A 22,278-nucleotide genomic window follows, 5' to 3' on the forward strand; every position below is an offset into this window, starting at 1 on the left:
GTGTTAACCACCTCAGCCCAGTACTTTCTAGGGGTCCTATGCTCATCGAGCATCGTCCTAGCCATCTCAACCAGCGTCCGATTCTTCCGCTCTACAACCCCATTCTGCTGTGGAGTGTAGGGGGAAGAATACTGGTGTCCAAGACCTTGATCACTGCAAAAGGTGTCAAAATGATCATTTTTGAATTATGTGCCATTGTCACTGCGAATCGCTCTCATGGCATGGGGTAGCTCGTTTTTCAACCTCAAGATCAAGTCTCGAACAAACTCGAAAGCCTCATCCTTGGTTCTCATGAAAAAGACCCAAGAATAGCGAGAAAAGTCATCCACGATCACAATAATGTACCACTTCCCACCAACCGACATCACCCGAGAAGGACCAACTGTGTCCATGTGTAGCAACTCTCCAGGGTGAGTGGTCATCACTTGATTAATCGGCGGATGAGAGATGGCAACCATCTTCCCGTGGCGACACGGGTGGCAAACAAGATCCTTCTCAAACTTCAATTTGGGCAATCCTCGGATCAGGCCAAGTGAGCTAAGTCTCGACAACAATTCAAAGCTCAAATGTCCAAGTCTCCTATGCCACTTCCACAAATCAGAAGAAGGACCAGTCAACAAGCAACAAGGAGGACCAAGAGAAGTTCCAGAGAAATCAACCAAGAAAATCTGATCGCGAGGTAAAATCCGGCAAACCAAATCTCCTTTGGAATCTAAAACACGAGAACAACTCTCCTTGAAGCGAACTTCAAACCCCTCATCAAGAAGTTGCGAAACAGAGAGCAAATTAAACCCAAGGTTCGAAACCAAAGCAACTTCTCTCAGGGTAAAGCGATCGGAAACACGAACAACGCCAATTCCACGTACCTTTCCTCTTCCGTTGTCCCCGAACACAATGTACTCCTTTGAGCGCATCGGGATGAGGCTGGAGAACCATTTGTCATTCCCGGTCATATGGCGCGAACAACCGGAGTCCATGATCCACCTATTCTCCAAGCCTCCAGCCTGCACATCAGTAGCGAGACAAAGGGTGAGCAAATGTCTCAACACTGGGGTTAGCAAAGTGTGAAGCAAACCAGTGTCGAGCCATTTTCTCTACAGAAGGGTTAGCAAAATCAAGTAAAGCGTATCCCCCGTCCCGTCTACCGCGAGGCTGACAACCACCACCGCGAGGAAAACATGGTGTCTCGTAACCTCCTCCAAAGCCTCGGTCCCGTGGTCCATAGCCGTACTGAGGACGATCAGGAGCATGACCGGCAAAGTGACCACCCGCTGGAGCACAGTAATCACCACCATCTCCCTGTTCTCCACCTACACGGCGCGCCCTAACATGTTGCCTACCACCACGCCGAGGAGGACCATGTACTCAAGCAGAGTACATGTCCGAGTTATGTCTCTCCTGCTCACGTCTCACAGCCCGCTTCCTCCTGAAGCAAAACTCCTCCAAGTGACCGTCTCTGTGACAGTACTCCCAGTGGTACCTCACCTCTCTCTTGGGAGGTGGAGGCCCCGCCTTTGGACGGGAAAGAGCAGCCCCCTTCTTCTGGGCAACCTGGGCTGTGGCAGCAGGGAGCGTATCAAGGGGATTCCTCAGCTCATTGGGCTTTGTAAGGATCGATGGGCCAAGAGGGGGGGTGAATTGGGCCTTTTTCAAATTTCTAAAACAAAATAATGCAACCTTAACCTATGCAATACTAGTAAGGCTCAATTCACCAACCGGCTAACTAAGCAACCTACACAAGCTATAAAGGATACAACAAGATATAAAGCTAAGCAAAGTAGAGCTAAGTTATGATCTCTAGGGTCAAGCACATGAATAAATTGCATAAAAGTAAGTGCTTGAATGTAAAGAGTGGGCAAGAGATGACCGGATTTTTTCCCGTGGTGTCGATGTGTTGGCACACACCCCTAATCCACATTTTGACACTCACTAAGAGTCTTGTCACCTCCCAAGTCACCGAAACGAGGGTGCTCACTAAGAGTCTCCGTTCACCATCCCGGCGTGGTGGAGCTCAAGTCACGTACAATCTTCTTCGGGCTCCCACAATCAACTTGGCAAGCTCCGCAAGAAACACCTCAATCACCAAGATCGCCTAGGTGATGCCAATCACCAAGAGTAACAAGCTAGGGCCTTCACTTGAGCAAGAACCGATCACCAAGAACGGATGCACACAATCTTCTCCCTACTCAAGTCCTTAGCCTTGCTTCTTGGATGATTGAATGATCAAATGAGTGGAATGTGAAGCTCAAGGTGGCTCTCAACAATAGAATGAGTGTATGAGTGTTGCCTGGTATCAAGAGACTATAAAATGACCCATTGGAGGGGTATATATAGGCAGCTCATGCAGATAGAGTCGTTGGAGAAAAGCTGCCAGAAAAAGAACGCAACGCCGGTTAATCCGATGGCCCTCCAAAAGTCATCGTCGGTTCAACCGATGAATGCAAACTGTCCATTTGAAAAACTAGCCGTTACAACTCGGGCAATTTAACTGACATATCATCGGTTTAACCGGTGAGCGTAGTTGTCCACTGATCAACTGAAAAACCAACTCTCTGGACAACTGCACCGATGCTAACTCAAATCCATCGTCGGTTTAACCGGTGAGTATAAGCTTAGAAATCCCTGGAAAACCAACGTTCTGGATAACTGCACCGATGTTAATTTCAAATATCGTCGGTTTAACCGGTGTTCTCAGTGTCCATGCTTCAGTGACAGTGTTTAACCGACGTATAGAAACTTGAAGGCATCGGTTAAACCGGTGATAAGACTTTTTCCTGATTTTGTCTGTTTTGATTTGAGTCTTGAATGAAATCCATCTTTGCTTGAGATATGAGTTGAGTAGCACTTGTTTGAGCTTCCAAGAACCTGAGTGACCAATGTGTGCATCCATTTTTGATTGACCATGTCCATGCTCATGTTACTTGGCCTTAACCCCTCTTAATAGTGCGACCTCTACAAAACTATAAAACCTATACTAACCTAAGTGTCCTTCTCAACCTTGCGACACTTAGGACTAGAAAGATCCTTAGTCTTGTTATATACTTGAGTTGAATACCGAGATCGCTGTTTGAATAATGAAATTTAGGGGCCTCTTTAACATATGATCCAATGAACGATAAGATTTCATTAAGCTGCACAAACTCATTAGTCACAATGATGGTTGTTATTAATCACCGAAACATACCTTGAGGGCCTAGATGCTTTCAATCTCCCCCTTTTTGGTGATTGATGACAACACAAATAAAATCTTAAATGAGTAAAGCAAGAAAGATTAATGCGCGAAAAGAAAAGTATCCATAGACATGTCATAAAGAGCAACACGCACAAAAGTCTAATATACATGTCCATGAACTAAAAACCAATAAAGATACAACAAACAAGTCCTGGCATCTACGATCAACTCTGCTAGCTATACCCTCCCCCTGAATCCAACTCCTCTCTGACTCCCCCTAACTCTCACCCCCTTTGGCATCAAAGCACCAAAAAGGCGAGCTACGGGTCCTGCTGTCGCGGCACGGCGAGGAAACGGTCCAGGTCGTCGTCGTCGTCGTTATCGGATAGAGAACCCTCGGTGACGGGCGGGAGCTGCAGGTCCGAGCTGACTGGAGGTGTAGCTGTCGAGGAGGCTCTCGTGCTGGCACTGCCTATGAGAGGATCCGTAGAAGTCGTAATCGGGTCAGCAGAAGAGGTATCAGCATCTGAAGACGTGACTGCTGAGGCTGCTGGCAGTGTCAACTGTGGAAGTAGGGACTCCTCTCCTCCCCCTCCCCCTGAAGGTAGTGCCTGTGGTACGATGGGGAGGGCGACTGACTGAACCGCTGACGGTGAGTCCTAAAAAAGTGTAGTCGCTGGCAGTGGCGAGAAGATCTGATGACTGGTAGACCCAAGAAGTGCGGACAACGAGAATGTGGTCTCCGGTGTCGTCGAAGGAGCTGGAGCTGCAGTAGAGGATGGAGTTGGAGTGACTGTAAGTGTAGGTGCTCCCATACCCTGAAGACCTGGCTGCTGCGGGGCTAGTCCGGAGTGAGAGTATAGCTGTGTGATCATGCCGAACATAGCCATCATGCCTTGCTGCATCTGCTAAAACTGAGCGTCTGTCCTCTGAGTAACTCTGTCAAGTAGGCCGACAAACCGCTCCTCAGATGCAGTGTGCTCTAGAGCAGCCTCCCACTGAATGGCAGTGAGCCGGGCCTCTGTCGCGAGCCGATCCTCTCTCTACTGACTGACTGGCTGCTGGAGTAGAGAGGAGAGGTCGGACGGCTGAGTCACCTGAGACTCGGAGACAGTAGTGACTGCTGGCTCAGCTGGCTGTCTGGATCCTCCTGCCTCGTGATCGTGAGTAGCTGGTGCAGGAGGGAAGTACTCGTCGTCCTCAGAGGAGTCGGTCTCAATGTCTGACCAGTGGATCTCGTCGTCTCCTCCAGGAAGCTGTGCCTCTGCCTCAAGTAGTTCCTCGTCCTCCTCAGTCACTCGGGCCCAAACCTCTGCCGGTAGCTGTGCCATGGCAGCTCTCTCGGCCTGTCTTCCCCTCCTCCGGTCCTGGGGAGCAGTCGGATGGTAAACTAGGAACTGAGGGGTCTCATCCTGATGGTAGACATCGTTGATGGGTGACTCAGCTGGCACAATCATGGAGCAGATGAAACTGATCCAGTGGGCATATGGAAACTGGCGCACAACACCCATCCCGTCAGTGATCACATCCTCTATCTCAGCCAGAATAAAATCTACTATGTCAAATGGCTCGTGAGTGAGGATGTGTAGAAGAAGTAACTGCTGCAGACCTGTGAACCCCTCTGGGTAGCCACTCCTCGGTAACAAGGTCCTCCGGAGGGCCATGTGTACTGTGTAAGCCTCAGTTGCCAGCAGGCTGGGGACCCTAGCATAGGAAGCAGGGAACGTCTGACGGAAACACCGAGAGATCACCTCGTGAGAAGGTGCTATCCCGCCAATCAACGCCCTGCGAGGTGGATCTGCGTCCCCGTAGACTCTCTCGTGCAGGGAGACATCGACCAAGTCGACTCCAAGGATTCCTGCAATCGTCGCCCTCGTCAAACCAAAGACCTGGCGTCCAAACATGAAATGCACGGCTCTGCGCTCGGGAGCAGTCCAGGCTGTGGCATAGAACACTCGGACCCAGTCCTCAATGTACCTGTTCTGCTCCATCTCAAGCAGTCTAGGCAGCCCTCTGAAGTGTGCAAAATGGTCCTTGATGTCCGCCCCCCCTGCGGCTGTCCTCAGTGAAACCCAGTCGAGCACTCTGTGCGGAAAGATCCGGTAGCCCCTTCTCTGATAGGTCTCGTAAAAATTGGCCTGCAACAAAGTCCAGAACCTCCTGTCAACACGGTTGTCACGGCCAACTGGGAACCAATCCTCCTCTGCTACACTCCATCTGAGCCTCTTGACCTTCGCTGCATTAGCCCTGGTCAAGTTCTAAAGCAGCACACCAGGCTCCAGACGGACGACTGTGTCCATCCTGAACACAGCACGCTCGGCCTCTAGGGCCTCGGCTCTGCGAGCTGCTGCTGCAGCAGCTGTGGACCTGCGAGGCTACTGTGGCTGGTGACCTCCTCGCATCCTCGGTCTAGTGCGACGCTCGGTCGCTGGCAGAGAACCTCCCTCAAACGACTGCCGGGAGCGGCCAGACCGTCGTGGAGTAGGAGAACTCTGCCCCTCTGACTCAGCTGATGGCTCCCCCTCAGATGAATCTCTCTCTGTCTGCTGTGCCGTGGCCCTGGTGGCCCTACCTACTCTACCTCTGCCTCTGCCCCTGCTGGGCTGCTCCCTGATCCGGAGCGAACGAGCACGCCCCGAAGCCTGCTCCTCGGCGGCCTTGGCCACCATCTCGGCCCTCTCGGCCTCCCTCTCTGCACAGGTCCGCTTGTGGACCGGCTTCTCGACCACGACCTCCTTGCCCTTCCTCTTCTCGCAGCCCATCTCATTGAGCTGTGGTGGCGACGCGGTTTTGCGGCGGCGGCGCTTGGCGGCGGCGCAGGCGGTGCGTGTGCGGGCACTGCTCAGGCGCACGGGCAGCACGGGCCGGCGGTAGCGTGAGCTCACGGCGGCGGCGTGGACTAGCGGTGGTGGCGGCGTGAAATGGTGGCGAGTCGGTGGTGCAGCGCACTGGGTCACGGGCGGCGCGAGGCGTGGCGGCGGCGGCATGGAAACGAGAAGGAAGCGGGCGGAAGTGAAGCCGACGGCGCGGGCAAGAGAGATATATGACATGTGGGCCCCATGATTTTTCTTAACGCCGGTTGATCCGGTGAATAGGTTTAGAACGCCGGTTGATTGCGTCGGTTCAGTTCACCCGAGACTCCAGCAAATCTGCATCTGAACACCGGTTGAACCGATGATGTGAAGTTTGAACTCGCCGGTTGAACACTGAAATCATCGGTTGATTGCTTGGTCAAAACTGTGTTATGTTCACCGGTTGATCCGATGCTGTGACATTTGCATACGCCGGTTGAACGCCTGGATTTGACTGAGCTGAGACAGAACTTAGTAACGCCGGTTAAACCGATGGTGAAGATCCATTAAACGTCGGTTTAACCGGTGAACCCGAAAAACCTTCACTCAGCTCACTCTTCTATGCTAAGTCCAATAAACTTATAAAATTCAACTAAACTCAAGTTAATGGACTTGCATAGGCGACTTTACCCCTCAAAATATTTGGGATAGCATACAAGCCTAATAGTTTTTCTTTTCAAACACAAGGAAAAGCCGCGAAGCAAGACAAAGCGCCAAATAAAATGTATGAGCTATGTCATAGGAATATTGAAGATAGAGAGCTTCAAACTCATCATGACGTGACTCACTAGGCAATAACGCACCTAACACTTTGCTCTATTCACTTCTCATGAATTGAGATCTTGCATATGAAACAAGTCTCATTTTCATCAAGTGATCTCCTTTGTGACCCTTACGCATGCAATGATGGTGCAAGCTATAACCACATGCGAGAGAAGTGTAAACATGAAGTGCACATCTATATGACAAGAAATGCATAACAAGAATTTAAGTTCTACTTGTCAAGTTTGAACCCATGGGAAGCTTCTTCATGATGAGCCTTTCTACAAGCTTAGAGGAAAACAAGTGAACCACCACCTCTAGCTAAACCCATGCTCATCACTATCTTACCATGGTTAGACAAGTGTCCTATATGTATGCATTTATATGACATAGCAACTTTACATGACGTTTGCCGCATCTAAAACATTTAGCTCATTTCTTAGCCTAACAAAGGTACTCTCGTCTAAAGGTTTTGTAAAAATATCCGCCAATTGCTCCTCGGATCTCACACCTTGAAGAGATATGTCTCATTTAGCTTCGTGATTACACAAGAAGTGATGGCGAATATCAATGTGCTTTGTGCGAGAGTGTTGAACCGGATTTTTGGCAATTTTTACGACACTTTCATTGTCACAAAGGAGTGGAATCCTATCTAGTTTCACACCAAAGTCCAAAAGGGTTTGCTTCATATATAGGATTTGGGCACAACATGCACCGGCCGCTATATATTCCGCTTCCGCGGTGGACAAAGCCACGGAATTTTGTTTCTTACTTGACCAAGAAACTAGAGAATGCCCAAGCAAGTGGCAACCCTCGGAGGTACTCTTGCGATCCACACGGCTTCGGTAAAATCCGAGTTCGAGTATCCCAAGAGATCTAAGCTAGCGCCCTTGGGGTACCACAAGCCTATGCTTGGGGTGTGCTTGAGATACCGAAGGATCCTATTCACAGCCGAGAGGTTTAATTCCTTTGGGTTTGCTTGAATGTGGGCACACAAGCACACACTAAACATTATATCGGGCCTAGATGCGGTAAGGTAAAGCAAAGACCCTATCATAGAACGATAGAGGGATTGATCAACCGGTTTACCGTCCACATCCAAGTCGAGATGCCCATTAGTTGCCATGGGTGTCTTGATCGGCTTGCATTCATCCATCTTGAACTTTTTCAAGATATCTTTAATATATTTTTCATGATAAATGAATGTCACTTCCTTCAATTGTTTGACTTGAAAACCAAGAAAGAAGGTCAATTCGCCGATCATGGACATCTCGAATTCCCTAGACATTATGGTAGCAAACTCATGGCTTAGTAAATCATTAGTTGAGCCAAAGATAATATCGTCAACATAAATTTGACAAATGAAAAGATCCCCGTTGACGTCTTTTGTGAACAATGTGGTGTCCACCCTCTCGGTCTTGAAGCCTTGCATGATTAGAAAGTCACGAAGCCTCTCATACCAAGCCCTTGGAGCTTGTTTGAGCCCATAGAGTGACTTGTGCAACCTATAAACATGGTTAGGATTCCTCAGATCTTCAAACCCGGGAGGTTGCTCAACATAAACAAGTTCGTTAATAAAGCCATTTAAGAATGCACTCTTAACATCCATTTGATATAATTTGATATTATGATGAGAAGAGTAAATAAGAAGGATGCGGATAGCTTCAAGTCTTGCAACCGGAGCAAAAGTTTCACCAAAATCCAAACCTTCGACTTGAGAAAACCCTTTTGCCACAAGTCTTGCTTTATTGCGTATCACCACCCTAGGTTCATCTTGCTTGTTTCGGAAGACCCACTTAGTGCCAATGATGTTCTTGTCTTTCGGAGGAGCTTCGAGGACCCAAACTTCATTGCGGGTGAAGTTGTTCAATTCTTCTTGCATGGCCATCACCCAATCCGAGTCCTCAAGCGCTTCCTCTATGCTAGTGGGTTCAATACAAGAAACAAATGAGTAATGTTCGCAAAATAAAGCATGCTTAGAACGAGTTCTTACTCCCTTGGAGGGACTACCAATGATTTGATCAATTGAATGATCCTTGGAGATACGACCATGCTTCACTAGCGGTACATGCATGGTTGTTTGTTGAGGTAGATCATGGATGACTTGTGCTTGTGGTGGAATATTTTGCTCTTTTTGTTCTTGCACTTGGGGTGTTGGTGTTGAAACACTCTCTTGAGATTGTAGATCATATTTTTCTTTATCTTCATCCACTTGGGGTGCCATGGAGGTGCTTGGTGTAGACGAGGAAGGTCCTCCCCGTTGATCATTGCCTTCATGCACCTCTTCCGGCTTGATATCCCCAATGGACATCTTCTTCAAAGCTTCTTTAATCTCCTCATCACCTACATTGTCATAGCCAATAACCTCCTCTTGGGAGCCATTAGATTCATCAAACTCCACATCACATGTTTCTTTAACTAACCCGGAGGTTTGATTGAATACTCTATATACTTTGGAATTTGATGCATAACCAAGAAAGAATCCTTCATCACATCTACTCTCAAACTTATCGAGCCTTTTCTTCTTATAAATGAAGCATTTGCAACCAAAGACTCGAAAGTAGGAGATGTTTGGTTTCTTCCCGATGATGAGTTCATATGGCATTTTCTTGAGGAGTCGGTGGAGATACACCAGGTTGGATGCATGGCAAGCCGTATTGATTGCTTCCGCCCAAAACCTCTCGAACGTGCCATAATCATCCAACATTGCTCTTGCTAGAGTGATCAGTGTTTTGCACCTCAATCACCAAGATCGCCTAGGTGATGCCAATCACCAAGAGTAACAAGCTAGGGCCTTCACTTGAGCAAGAACCGAAGAACGGATGCACACAAGCTTCTCCCTACTCAAGTCCTTAGCCTTGCTTCTTGGATGATTGAATGATCAAATGAGTGGAAATGAAGCTCAAGGTGGCTCTGAACAATAGAATGAGTGTATGAGTGTTGCCTGGTGTCAAGAGACTATAAAATGACCCATTGGAGGGGTATATATAGGCAGCTCACGTAGATAGAGCCGTTGGAGAAAAACTGCCAGAAAAAGAACACAACGCCGGTTAATCTGACGGCCCTCCAAAAGTCATCGTCGGTTCAACCGATGAATGTAAACTGCCCATTTGAAAAACTAGCCGTTACAGCTCAGGCAATTTAACCAACGTATCATCGGTTTAACCGGTGAGTGTAGTTGTCTACTGATCAACTGAAAAACCAACTCTCTGGACAACTGCACCGACGCTAACTCAAATCCATCGTCGGTTTAACCAGTGAGTATAAGCTTAGAAATTCCTGGAAAACCAATGTTCTGGACAACTGCACCGACGTTAATTTCAAATATCGTCGGTTTAACCGGTGTACTCGGTGTCCATGCTTCAGTGACAGCGTTTAACCAACGTATAGAAACTTGAAGGCGTCGGTTAAACCGGTGATAAGACTTTTTCCTGATTTTGTCTGTTTTGATTTGAGTCTTGAATAAAATCCATCTTTGCTTGAGATATGAGTTGAGTAGCACTTGTTTGAGCTTCCAAGAACCTGAGTGACCAATGTGTGCATCCATTTTTGATTGACCATGTCCATGCTCAAGTTACTTGGCCTTAACCCCTCTTAATAGTTCGACCTCTACAAAACTATAAAACCTATACTAACCTAAGTGTCCTTCTCAACCTTGCGACACTTAGGACTAGAAAGATCCTTAGTCTTGTTATATACTTGAGTTGAATACCGAGATCGCCTTTTTGAATAATGAAATTTAGGGGCCTCTTTAACATATGATCCAATGAGCGATAAGATTTCATTAAGCTGCACAAACTCATTAGTCACAATGATGGGGATAAAATGGATACTTAAGGAGCGCCAACATTCCCCCATGCTTAAACCTTGCTCGTCCTCGAGTAAGTCTTTGATAAAAATCAGCACTGCCTTTCAGTGTCCAAACCCTGCACTTGATCATACACGAGAAAACACAATGCTCCCAAAATATCTTGCAGTTAATAGTTCAAGTTGTAACCAGCTTTTTTAATGTGGAAGGTAGATACAAGTTAAATGCTTCCCCACAATTATTAAGCACATGCTCTCAAAATTAAACAAGTCTCAGAATTAAGAAATTAAGTTCCATAAGTAATGCTAAACCAAGATCAATAATTTAAACCTCATTGCAATTTGCTCATGGAAACTCTCAGCTCATCTTGTCTCTCAAACTTGCTAGAACTACCTCCTTTCTTTCTCTCATATGTATGTGTGAGGCTTTATCTGGAGCTCTGGAAAGGTTAGTCCTAACAAAAGATGTTATAATCAAGATATTATCAAAATAAGAAATACTTCTTATGGATTTACCGAGACTCGTCAAAAAGATCATTGGAAAATAATTTCTTTGTGGAGAGGGAGAGAATGGAACACACACTTTAGATGGTGGACATGTGCAAATGGCAACGGTTGATCCCAAGGCACGACTGAAGTCCTTGTCATCGGATTGCACATGGTTGGAATAATTGAGTATAGAATAATCTTCAAAGTACCTGGAGTTTAATGAAGCTAAAGGAACCAAGGAGCTTTTTATCATCATTCTTTTTTTTTCTTTTCTCTCTTCCTCTTTTTTTTCTTTCTTTTTGCTCCTCAGAACCATTGGCAACACAATGCACTTACTCCACCTCCCCCCATGCTTGAACGTTTGCCTGTCCTCAAGCAATGAAGTGATGATAACTTGATGGAGTGAGTGCACAAAACTTCTATCAATTCTCTGGACATAACTTTGGAATTCAAGGGAGCATCTCCTCGTGAAAGATTGAAGCCAACAGAGGAAAAGGGGCAGGCCGGCCGGCCTAGGGGTGTTTGGGCCGGCCGGCCTACTGCCTGTAGGCCTCCACTTCTTCGGATTTTTCTTCTGCGAACTCTTTGATGCTTCCCAAGCAGCAAGCCAGTAACACTGCAGCTAGCTCGACAATCTATAGTGCAGGTGCAGCTCTGCCAAAACGCTGATGAACTGCGCTCATGACCGAATTCTCAAAGGTCGGAGCACGGACAGCATGTCGTCTGCAAGCATGGACCATCCATCCTTATGATCTTATCACATCCGTCGGCGCCACCCAGCACCATGGATAGGGAGTTCCCCGCGTACCTGGTCCTCGACAGCAAGAAGCGGATCAAAGTCAGTGGCAGATACCACTAGCTCAGTTCATATTTCAGAATTCAGTCGCCCCGGCATCCATCTGATGGAGTGTAGAACAATCTGATTTTGGCAGGGGCAAAGCCTTTCACCAACGCGCCTTCCTGGGAACAAGTACTACCAGCTGATCAGCTCGGAAGAAGCGAAGGGAGCTAATGCAACTGCAACACAAGCGTAAGCATCCATGAGCCTCATAACTAAAACTTGCTAACTCGAAATTGTTGCTTTTTTCTGATAGCTGAATTCAATTGTCATGCAAAATTTGCACTTCTGTTGATTCTGCAGGAAACTATGCATTGAGGGATCACTGGACAAGGCGAAGGTCGAGGGGAATATCGTCGTGTGCATCCGTGGGAAGAACGCGCATGTGGAGAAAGGCGAGGCGGTTCGGCGGGCCAGAGGAGCTGGCCTGGTGCTGGCGAACGATGAGGCCAGCGGGAACGAGATGACCGCCGACGCGCACGTGCTCCCGGCCACGCACATCACCTACACCGACGGAAGAGCTCTGTTGGCATACCTGAACTCTACTACGTAAATTACGTTTTTAAATATTTATTAGGGGATCCCTTTCAAGCGGCCCATTAGCTTAGTTGGTTAGAGCGTCGTTCTAATAATGCGAAGGTCGCAGGTTCGAGACCTGCATGGGCCATATTATTTTACCATCCTTATTCTTTTTTGATGTTTTGGCCTACCAAAAATACCTGAGCTACGTCCTGTCATGCAGGTCGGCATCAGGCTACATCACCGCCCCGTACACCGCGCTGGGCACGAAGCCGGTGCCATTCATGGCCGCCTTCTCGTCGCAGGGGCCCAACACCGTCACGCCTCAGATCCTCAAGGTCCGAACATTTCCCCTACGATCAGTCGCCCTGCGCGCCACATCTACAGCTTCCCTCCGACGATGTAACTATACCGCCTTTGCTGGCAGCCTGACATCACCGAGCCGGGAGTCAGCATCCTCGCGGCGTTCACCGGCCTGGCGGGGCCGACCGGGCTCACCTTCGACGAACGCCACGGCCTCTTCAACGCCGAGTCCGGCACCTCCATGTCATGCCCGCACGTCGCCGGCGTCGCCGGACTCCTCAAGGCCCTCCACCCCGACTGGAGCCCCGCCGCCATCAAGTCGGCGATCATGACCACGGGTATCGGGTACCAACCAGCGCACGTTCCCATCTGCTGGCATGTCTTCGTGCTTGCTGACACGATCGCGTTGGCTGATGCTTTGCAGCCAGGGAGTGGGACAACATGGGGAAGCCGATGAGCAACTCGTTGTTCCTCCGGGCGATGCCGTTCGGCTATGGCGTGGGCCATGTGCAGCCCAACCGCACAGCGGACCCGGGCCTCGTCTACGACGCCAGCGCTGCGAACTACCTCGGCTTCCTCTGCGCGCTCGGGTACAACTCCTCGATGATCGCCATGTTCATGGCCGGTGATGACGACGGCGACCGCCAGGCGCGGTACGCCTGCCCGGCGACAGCGCCGAGACCGGAGGACATCAACTACCCATCCGTCGCGGTGCCGCACCTGTCCCCCACCGGCGCCGCGCACGCCGTCACGCGGCGGGTGAGGAACATCGCCGCGCCGGAGGAGGGGAAGCAGTTCACCGTCACGTTCAGGGCGAGGGAAGGGTTCTTCCTGCCGGGGGAGTACGTGTTCGGGCGGTTGATCTGGTCCGACGGCGCCGGCAGGCACCGTGTCAGGGGTCCCCTAGTGGTGAGGGTCGTAGACAGTAAGAAGAAGAAGACGCCTGTCGTGGTGTGCAAACACACAGCCGGGTGGCGTAGTGCACCCGCCTAAACCCAGAGGGTGAGTACTCGGGGGTTAGCTAGGATTAGCTCAATCTCGGTGGAAGAATATGATGAACACAGCTGGTTTAGAGTGGTTTGGGCCGCCGGAGCGTAATACCCTACATCCACTGTGTGTTGTATTGCTCACGCTCTCCAGAGGTTGAGAGTCTGAGCATCTATGTGTGCTTGTCGTGTGTAGCGAGCGCCTCCCTTTTATATCTCAGGGGATATAAAAGGGAGACGCGTTCATGGCCGTTCGGTCCCCGACAGGTGGGCCCAATCGATGTAGTATAAAATAACATATTGTTCATACATTATGGCGTTGCAGGCGAAGGAGATCTCATTCCTAGATTTCCTTGCTCTGCCCGCGGGAATCCTCCGTCCAGCATATCCATGCCCTGTCTTGTCGAAACGGCGCCAGGGTGTAGCTTGCGGCTTTGCCTGCAGCGTAGCTGAACGGGCCGTGTAGCTTGCGGCGTAGGCGGTATGATGGAAAAGTGTCGTGCCGTCGTATCCAATTAATGTGGCAGATGGGCTCTGCGCGGATGCAGCTGTACTGTATGCCATGGTAATATGCGGTCTACAGTGAGGCCTGACAAAGGCTGCCCCGCGTGCCGCGGCGGCAGATCACGCCTCAACCATCCGCATTGAATGCGGTGGGTGGGCGAGTCTTCCAGCGGAAGACTCGCGCCCGTGCCTGCGGGACACGTGGCGCCCCCGGACCCCGCCTCGGCGGTATGCTGGCTCTAAGCATGTGGGAGGTCCGGATGGACGCGGGGAGGTCCCGGACCCCTATGGGGGGTCCGCGCCCTCGGCTGTTGGCTCGGAGTTTCCCCTCCTCAGGGACACGTGGCGTCACCTGACCCGTCCCAGAGCGGGGAGCGGGTCCGGGGCCGTTGGCCCGGTGAGGGAAGAGCCTGACCCGTGGGGCCCGGCTGCTCCGCCTCTTGTGGCGTAGTTACGGATGACTACGCGAGTCCTACCTTGCTGCAGTAGGAGTGGGTATCCCTGCTACAGGGTACCGACAGTGGCCCCCGAGCCCATCTTGGGAGAGGTGACGAACCTGCAGGTGGGGCCACTACTGTGGTTTAGCTCTGCATAACTTGAAGCCTCTAGCGTTAGACTATGCATACTGCATGAGTCTTGTCCGGCTTTGACCATCCATCCGGTTTCTAACTGCCTCATCACATCGCAACGGCTTACTGACTCGTGGCGCCCACACACAGTGATACACCTAGTCATGCGAGCGACGCTCGGCATTATTGTGGCTGGGGTAAGCCGGATTTTTTACCACCAATGCAGTTCCCGAAAAGCCTGGTCATGCCAGCGCTTAATGCGCGCACGTTAGCTCAGCTTCCGCCTCGCTTCGCGTGCGGGCGACGGTTCAAATCCCGCCTCTCCACATCTTTGTTTGTTACCCGCCCTCCCTGACAGGCGGGCCTGGACCCCTTGTCATGGACTGGGCGGTTAACACCAGGCGCGAGCATAGCTTGGGTTCCAGCGACGGTTCTGGGGCGCGCCGGTTGGGTCAGGCTTCATAAAGGGACGAACCGCATACCGTTGTTACTTTTCCGCATTCGCCTTCTTCCTTCCAAACCTTTGCGCCCCTTTGCCTTCGAGCCCTCTCGCCCCTTGCTCTTCTGCACAGATTGTTCCTCGGCTCCATAGCAAGATGGCGTCCCTCGTTCGCCCCCATCGTTTCCAGACCGAGGAGGAGCTGAACACGGTGCGCCGCCTGCTTGGGTGGAGTCCACAAGAAACTGCCTGGGGGATTCAAGCAGGCTCGGTTCCCCTCGGCGATCTGCGCGTCGGGGAATTTGTGATGTTCATCTCGCACATTTTCACCGGCTTGGGGCTGCCGATCTCGTCGTTCTTTCTGCTGCTGCTGGAAGATTTCGGCCTCCAGCTTTAACATCTGACGCCCCACTCCATCCTCCTGACATCAATCTTCGTCCACCTGTGCGAGATGTTCGTGGGAGTGCGGCCCTACATCATCCTCTTCCGCCACTTCTTCGTCCTGGTGAAGTCCGGGAAGGGCAAAGATGAAGTGGGGGCGTAGTACTTCCAGGCGAGGAGGGACTTGCGGACGCCCTACATCCCCAGGCTCAATGGCGGGAAGTGGGAGGACTGGCGCAAGTAGCGGGTGATCGCCACCACCGAAGCCAATGAGCGCCTCGTCAAGCCGACCGGGGGACCCGCCTCTGACCGCCAGTCCTGGAGGGCCAAGCCGTCCCTGCCGTCGGAGTTCGACTCCGTGCTGAGCAAGATCAAGGCGCTGGCGGAGGGAGGCCTCACCTCACTGCACGTGCTCGGGGACTTCCTAAAGCGCCAGATCGCCCCTCTAAAGTGGCGGCCGCGTCCTGCCTGGAGCTTCACCGGGCCCCAAGACTGCAGCAGGACCCACCGCGGGGAGGACAGCGATCTGACCCAGGAAGCCCTGGAGGTCTTGGTGCGGGCGGTGACGGGGGAAATCTTCATCCCGGAGCACCTGATCCTTCCTCAGGTTGTCGTCCCCTTCTGCGAGGACTCACGCCTAAGGACTGCGGTGGTGGCCACCCTGCCGACCCTCGACAACGGTGGGCTGGCAGCGCACCAGACTGGAGGCTACCCGGACCGTGGGATCCGGATCCCTGATGCGTCCGGGGAACAGGCCGTGCCGAGCGCCGCGGGGTCCGGCCCTTCTGCCAAGGGCAAGCAGGCCGTGGCTAGTAGCGCCGCCACGAGCGGTCCCAGCCAGACCCGGAGCAGCTCTGGTGCGTCGTCGGGGGAAGCAGGCCAGCGCAGGTTGCACCGCGGCGACGGGACCCCAGTTATGGAGCCCGCCGCAAAGCATCAAAGGACTGCTGAGGATGCGGGCCAGGGTAGCTCCCGGGCCCCCGGCCCTCGCAGGACCCCCAGAGTAGCCGCGCCGCCGCCACCACCGCCGGGAGATGCCTCCTACCGGCAACAACAGCAGCAGCAGCAGCCACGGGTTGCGCCTCCGCCACCGCCACGGGAGCAGCAGCAGCAGCAGCCACGAGGTGCGCCTCCGCCGCTGCCTCAGGAGTAGCAGCAGCAGCAACAGCTGCGAGGTGCGCCTCCGCCGCCGCCTTGGGAGCAGCAGCAGCAGCCGCCGCGAGGTGCACCTCCGCTGCCACCTCGGGGGTAGCAGCAGTAGCAGAAGCAGTCGCCGAGCCTCCATGGGCGCTGGAGACCCGGCGCTTCGGGGTAAGTGTTCTTCCGTTCACTAACCTTATTCTCTGTGCTTCGCTTTTTACTGAAGGATTCTTCTCTTTGTTTGCCAGGGCATCTCGCCCAGGCAGCTCTTCCACCACCGCTGGCTCGTCAGCGGGGGTCCAGGCGACCGGGGCCTCGACGGCGATGGCAGGAGCGACGGCGGGTGCGGGGAGCTCGGGTGCGGCGGCTTCCGCTAACCCGATGGTGCCCAATGCGGCGGCGACGGATGCGCCAATGCCAGGCGCAGCAATGCCCGACGCGGCGGCGGCGGATGCGCCAGTGCCAGGCGCAGCCACACCCAACGCGGTGGCCGCCGAGCCCCCAGCTACAGCGGCAGTCGCGCCGACACCGGGCTTGGCGACGGCGAGCACAGCGGCAGCGGGTGCAGCAATGGCGAGCACCTCGGTACCCGAGGTCCCGACATCTGTGCCGGACATCCCCACCCCCAGCTTAGAACCTACAGTAGAGGAAGGGCTGAATGTGGTCTCTGGTAGGCGGCTCCTGCATTGTCCCCCGGAGGAGGATGCGATTCCCCTCCCCCAGGTGCTGGTCCGGGTCCGGCGGACGATTGAAGAGGTGACCTCTACCGCCAAGGCGGCATTCCGGCGAGAGTGGGCTGCTCTAGAGAGCGAGCATCAGCGCCTGGCATGTCCGCCTAGAGGAGCGCACGAAGGCCGAAGCCTCCCGAGCCGCCGCCACTCGGTCCGAGCTTGAGGCCGACCAAGAGTCCTACAGGAAAGGGCTACGGAAGGTGTTCGACCGGGAGTTTGCGGTGGCGAGTCGGGAAAAAGCCCTGGCGCTGTGGGAGGAGGCTATTGCCAAGGAGGAGGCCAGCCTCGTGGCCCAGCGGTCCGAGTTTGAGTCCCGCAGCCAGGGACACGAGGTCCGCAAGCTGGAGCTCGACAAGCTCTCCGAGTCTCTGCACCAATGGCGTCAGGAGCTGCAGGAGACCGCCAGCCAGCAGGCCGTCGCCGAAATAGAGCTCGAGAGGGAGAGGAAGTCCCTTGCCCGACGGGAATCCCTCACCACTACCATGAAGCAGGCCCTTGCACCCCAGCGCGAGTGTCTCAAGAAAATGAAGGAGTCAGCGGCGCAGAAGGAGGCCTCGCTCCAGGAGAAGGCTCGCCAGCTGGAGGCGGCTCAGGCGGCACTGGACACCCAGGTGCAGGAGGCGGTCTAGGAGGCGGTCCGGATGCTGCAGGAGGACTAGCTCAGGGGGGCCCAGCGAATCGTCGACTGGGCGAGCGAAGCGAGCTCAGCGCTGGTGCCACTTGGGATGAGTTTAATCCAAGTGGCGTAGCCGCCAGCTTCAATTGCTGACGCCCTCCCAGTGCTGAACTCTGCTTCTGATCGGCTCCGGTGCCTGGAGCCGATCCTTGCCGGACATCTTGAAGCCGAGGGCCGCGAGCTGTGCCGGATTGTGGCGGAGTACATTCTGACCTGCCTCCGGAGCCACGACCCAGTCATCTCGCTAGCCCCCGTGGTCGATGGTCTAGTGGTGGAGACGGAGGCCTCTGCTCGGCAAAGCGTGCGGGATGTCGTCGACTTTGTCGCTGCTTACTTCATGCGGGAGCCTGCAGATTCCTGAGCTGGACCATCACAGCAGGCGATCTTTTGTTTTTTGTGTTATGTAAAAAACATTGTACGTGTTGAAACTTTAATAGAAGAAAATTTCAACTTAGTTGTTTGTCAGTTGCTCTGGTTTGCGGTATGCAGCACCCCGGCGCCCTGTCCCCCTGGTAGATAGGTTCAGTTGTTAGGACCTATCTGCCATCGGAGCCGAAGAAGACACTCCGGACCCCGGTATGAGGTTGAGCAAGCGTCCTTGGGCATAGGTGTAGCATAAATTGCAAATCGAACGAGCGACTTATTCCCTGTATAGCAGAAAAAACTACAGAGAGGAAAATCAAACTCGCTTGTATGGTAGTAATGATACTGCAACTTAGCTGTTTGACGCATGCAGAATTGATCCTTTGTGTCTGGCTCAAAGCAAACGCTCCGGGCCCCCTGGGGGATAGACTCAGTTGTTTTGAGTCTGTCTACCATAGAGACTGGACCTCGATCTGCATGAAGCCTTAAAGCGGATGCCGGGACCCCCTGGTAGGTAGGCTCAATGGTTTGAGGCTAGCTACCACTAGCTAAGGCCTAACCTGCATACCACTCAAAGTCAAAGCTTAGCAGCAGGCCCGCGGGACTCATTCTGGACCGGCCCCCAAGCTAGTACGAGGTCCGGAGCTCCGGATGCGTAGGTCTAGGCAGTACGATGCTTGTTACAGAGTGGTAGAGTGCGTAGGCCTAGGGTACGGAACCAGGCTAAGGCACTACACAGGGCTCTGGACCACTCTAGGAAACAAACATGACTTTACCGGACCTGGCTCCGACGTTCCGGACCCCTTCCTAGCAGTGGGTGAGGTCATTTTGTCGTACTCGATCCTTTGAGATATGGAGCTGGAACTGCCTGTAGGACTTGGGAAGCCAACCCTTGAGCTAGAACAAGGTCCGGGCCCCCAATTATCCAGCTCCGGGTACTAGAGCATTCGTTACAGGGTGGTGGAGCATGTAGGCTTTGGGTACGGAACCGGCTAAGCGGCTACACAGGACTCCGGACCACCCCAGGAAACAAGCACCCCCTCTCCAGAGCAGATCCTTAGGGGTCCGGACCCCTGTCCCAGCAGCAAAGGGGGTCCGGACCTGTACGGCAGTCCAGCAACTCAATACAGATCTTAGCTGTACCGACAAGAGTGGAAGTCCGCGCGGGGGTTAGAAAGGTAAAAACTCGAGAATCAAAATGCGAAATAAAATTTCGACACAAAGACAGAACCGGTGGCAAATCTTTCCCTTGCAACTTGATATACATGGCTTGCGCGATGGATGCTAGAGGCCGGGTTTATGAGGGCGGACCTCTATCGCTCTGGGCCGCGCGTTAATGCTAGCCGATGGTGCGATGGATGCCAGAGGCCGGGTTTATGATGACGGACCTCTACCGCTCTGGGCCGCACGCTAATTCTATCTTATTACAAAGGAAAATTTTATTTTCCTGCTCTGTCTAAGTGTAAAACTTACGCAAATGTTCTATATTCCATGGGTTGGGAAGCGGCACCCCTTCTTTTGTGGCAAGGCGAACGCATCCGGGCCGGCATACTTCTGTAACCTTGAAGGGACCCTCCCAGCTGGGGGAGAGTTTGTGGAGCCCTGCTCGGTTCAGGATCCGCCTTAGGACGAGGTCCCCAGCCCAGAGCTCCCTACTGTGCACGAACCGTTGATGATAGCGCCTGAGCGCCTGGTTGTAGCGTGCATTTTGGATTGCTGCTCGCCACCTTCATTCGTCAACGAAGTCCACATCGTCACACCGTAGCTGTTCCTGCATGGATTCGTCAAAAGCCTGGACCCGTGGTGAGCCCAGGTGAATTTCCGGGGGAAGGCATGCTTCAGCCCCGTAGACCCGGAAGAATGGGGTCTCCCCGGTGGCTCGGCTGGGTGTGGTCCGGTTGCCCCCAAAGTACGCACGGAAGCTCATCAACCCATTTGGCACCATGCTTCTTCAAGCAATTGTAGGTGCGGGTCTTGAGTCCCCTGAGGATCTCTGCATTCGCTCTCTCGACATGTCCATTGCTGCGGGGATGTGCCACGGACGCAAAGCATAGCTGGATGCCGATATCCTCGCAGTACTCTTGGAAGAGTCTGCTTTTGAATTGGGTCCCGTTGTCCATGATGATGTGGTTTGGGACGCCAAATCTGCACACAATGGACTTGAGGAATGCGACTGCTGTTTTTTTGGTGATGTTCACCACAGGGGTAACCTCCGGCTATTTTGTGAATTTGTTAATGGCGACGTAGAGGAACCGGTACCCGCCGACGGCCCGGGGGAACGGCCCCAGGATATCCACTCCCCATACGGTGAATGGCCATGAGGGCGGAATCATTTGCAAAGCTTGAGCCGGTGTGTGTATTTGCTTTGCATGGAACTGGCATGCTTTGCAGGACCTTACCAGCTCAGCCGCATCCTGGAGTGTTGTCGGCCAGTAGAAGCCATGCCGAAAGGCCTTACCAACAAGCCTGCGAGATGAGGAATGACTTCCACACTCGCCTCCATGGATCTCTGCGAGTAACTCGCGGCCCTCTCCCTGGGAAATGCACCGCATGAGGATACTATTGGCACCACGGCGGTAGAGATCCCCTTCTACCACCGCGTAGCGTTTAGCCAATCGTACTATGCGCTCAGCGGACACATCGTTATCAGGAAGGATATTGTCTTTCAGGTAGTCCCGGATCTCGGAGATCCATGCATCGGGAGCTCCCTGAGCAGGTGGGAGTGGCTCTATGAGGTCTCCAGGATCCTCAACAGAGCACACAACCCAGGGCGGGCACCACAGGTGGAATGCCACCGGGACCGCTAGCTTCGAGGTGCTAGCTTGATCCCCTTCACCCAGTTCGGCAGGCTGGGCGGTAGGTCTCAGCAACCGTCTTTCGAAGACGCCCTTGGGCACGGATGCCCAGGTAGATGCTCTCGCAGAGAGATCATCTGCTGCTGAGTTGAGTTCGCGGGGAACATGTTGCAGTTCCAAGGCGTCGAAGTCCTTCTTGAACTTCCTCACGTGGATGAGGTATGCCGCGAGCTGGGGATTGTTGTAGCTGCAATCCCCTCGGACCTGCTTGATGATTAGCTGAGAATCTCCCTTCACCGGAAGCTGCCGGACCCCCAGAGTTAGGGCTTGTGTCAGGCCAAAGATCAAAGCTTCATACTCTGCCATGTTGTTGGTGGCCTTGAACTCAAGGTGCACCATGTACTTCAGTTGATCTCCGTTTGGGTCGATGAGGACCACACCAGCTCCAGCCCACTGCTTGCAGACGGGCCCGTCGAAGAAGAGTGTCCAGTGGGGCTCGATGAAGACTGGTGTCCTAACTTTCGGCTCTGGGGGTCCGGCGTTGAGGTCCGGACCCCCAGAATTGTTTGGGGAAGGAGTCCATTCTGCTATGAAATCAGCCAGAATCTAGCTTTTGACTGCATGGCGGGGCTGGAAGTCCAGCTGGAACTCAGCCAAATCTGCTGCCCACTTGGCGATGTTGCCCGTGGCGTTGGAGTTGTGCAGGATCGCTCTTAGCGGGTAAGATGTCACTACGACAACTCTGTGTGCCTGAAAGTAGTGGCGCAGTTTCCTGGATGCAATAAGTATGGCATAGATAAGCTTATGCGTCTCAAGATGTCTGGCCTTTGCCTCATGGAGGACTTCACTGACATAGTAGACTGGATTCTGGATGGTCCGGACCCTGGCCACCGGGTCCGACTCGCCCTTATCCATCACGTCAGGTCCTTGGGCCCCCAGCGATTCTGGGTTC

General features: G+C 53.0%; 1 non-coding gene and 1 pseudogene across 1 annotated transcript; both read left to right on the forward strand.

Annotated features, from left to right (window-relative positions):
- LOC120662727 overlaps window positions 1-22,278 on the forward strand; it is an 85,068-nt pseudogene that overhangs the window by 10,181 nt on the left and 52,609 nt on the right.
- On the forward strand, window positions 12,514-12,587 carry TRNAI-AAU. Its single transcript has one exon. It is a non-coding gene; the product is annotated as a tRNA-Ile (tRNA).

The sequence above is a fragment of the Panicum virgatum genome, chromosome 2N (assembly GCF_016808335.1).
Source record: "Panicum virgatum strain AP13 chromosome 2N, P.virgatum_v5, whole genome shotgun sequence".
In the NCBI taxonomy this organism is placed as follows: domain Eukaryota; kingdom Viridiplantae; phylum Streptophyta; class Magnoliopsida; order Poales; family Poaceae; genus Panicum; species Panicum virgatum.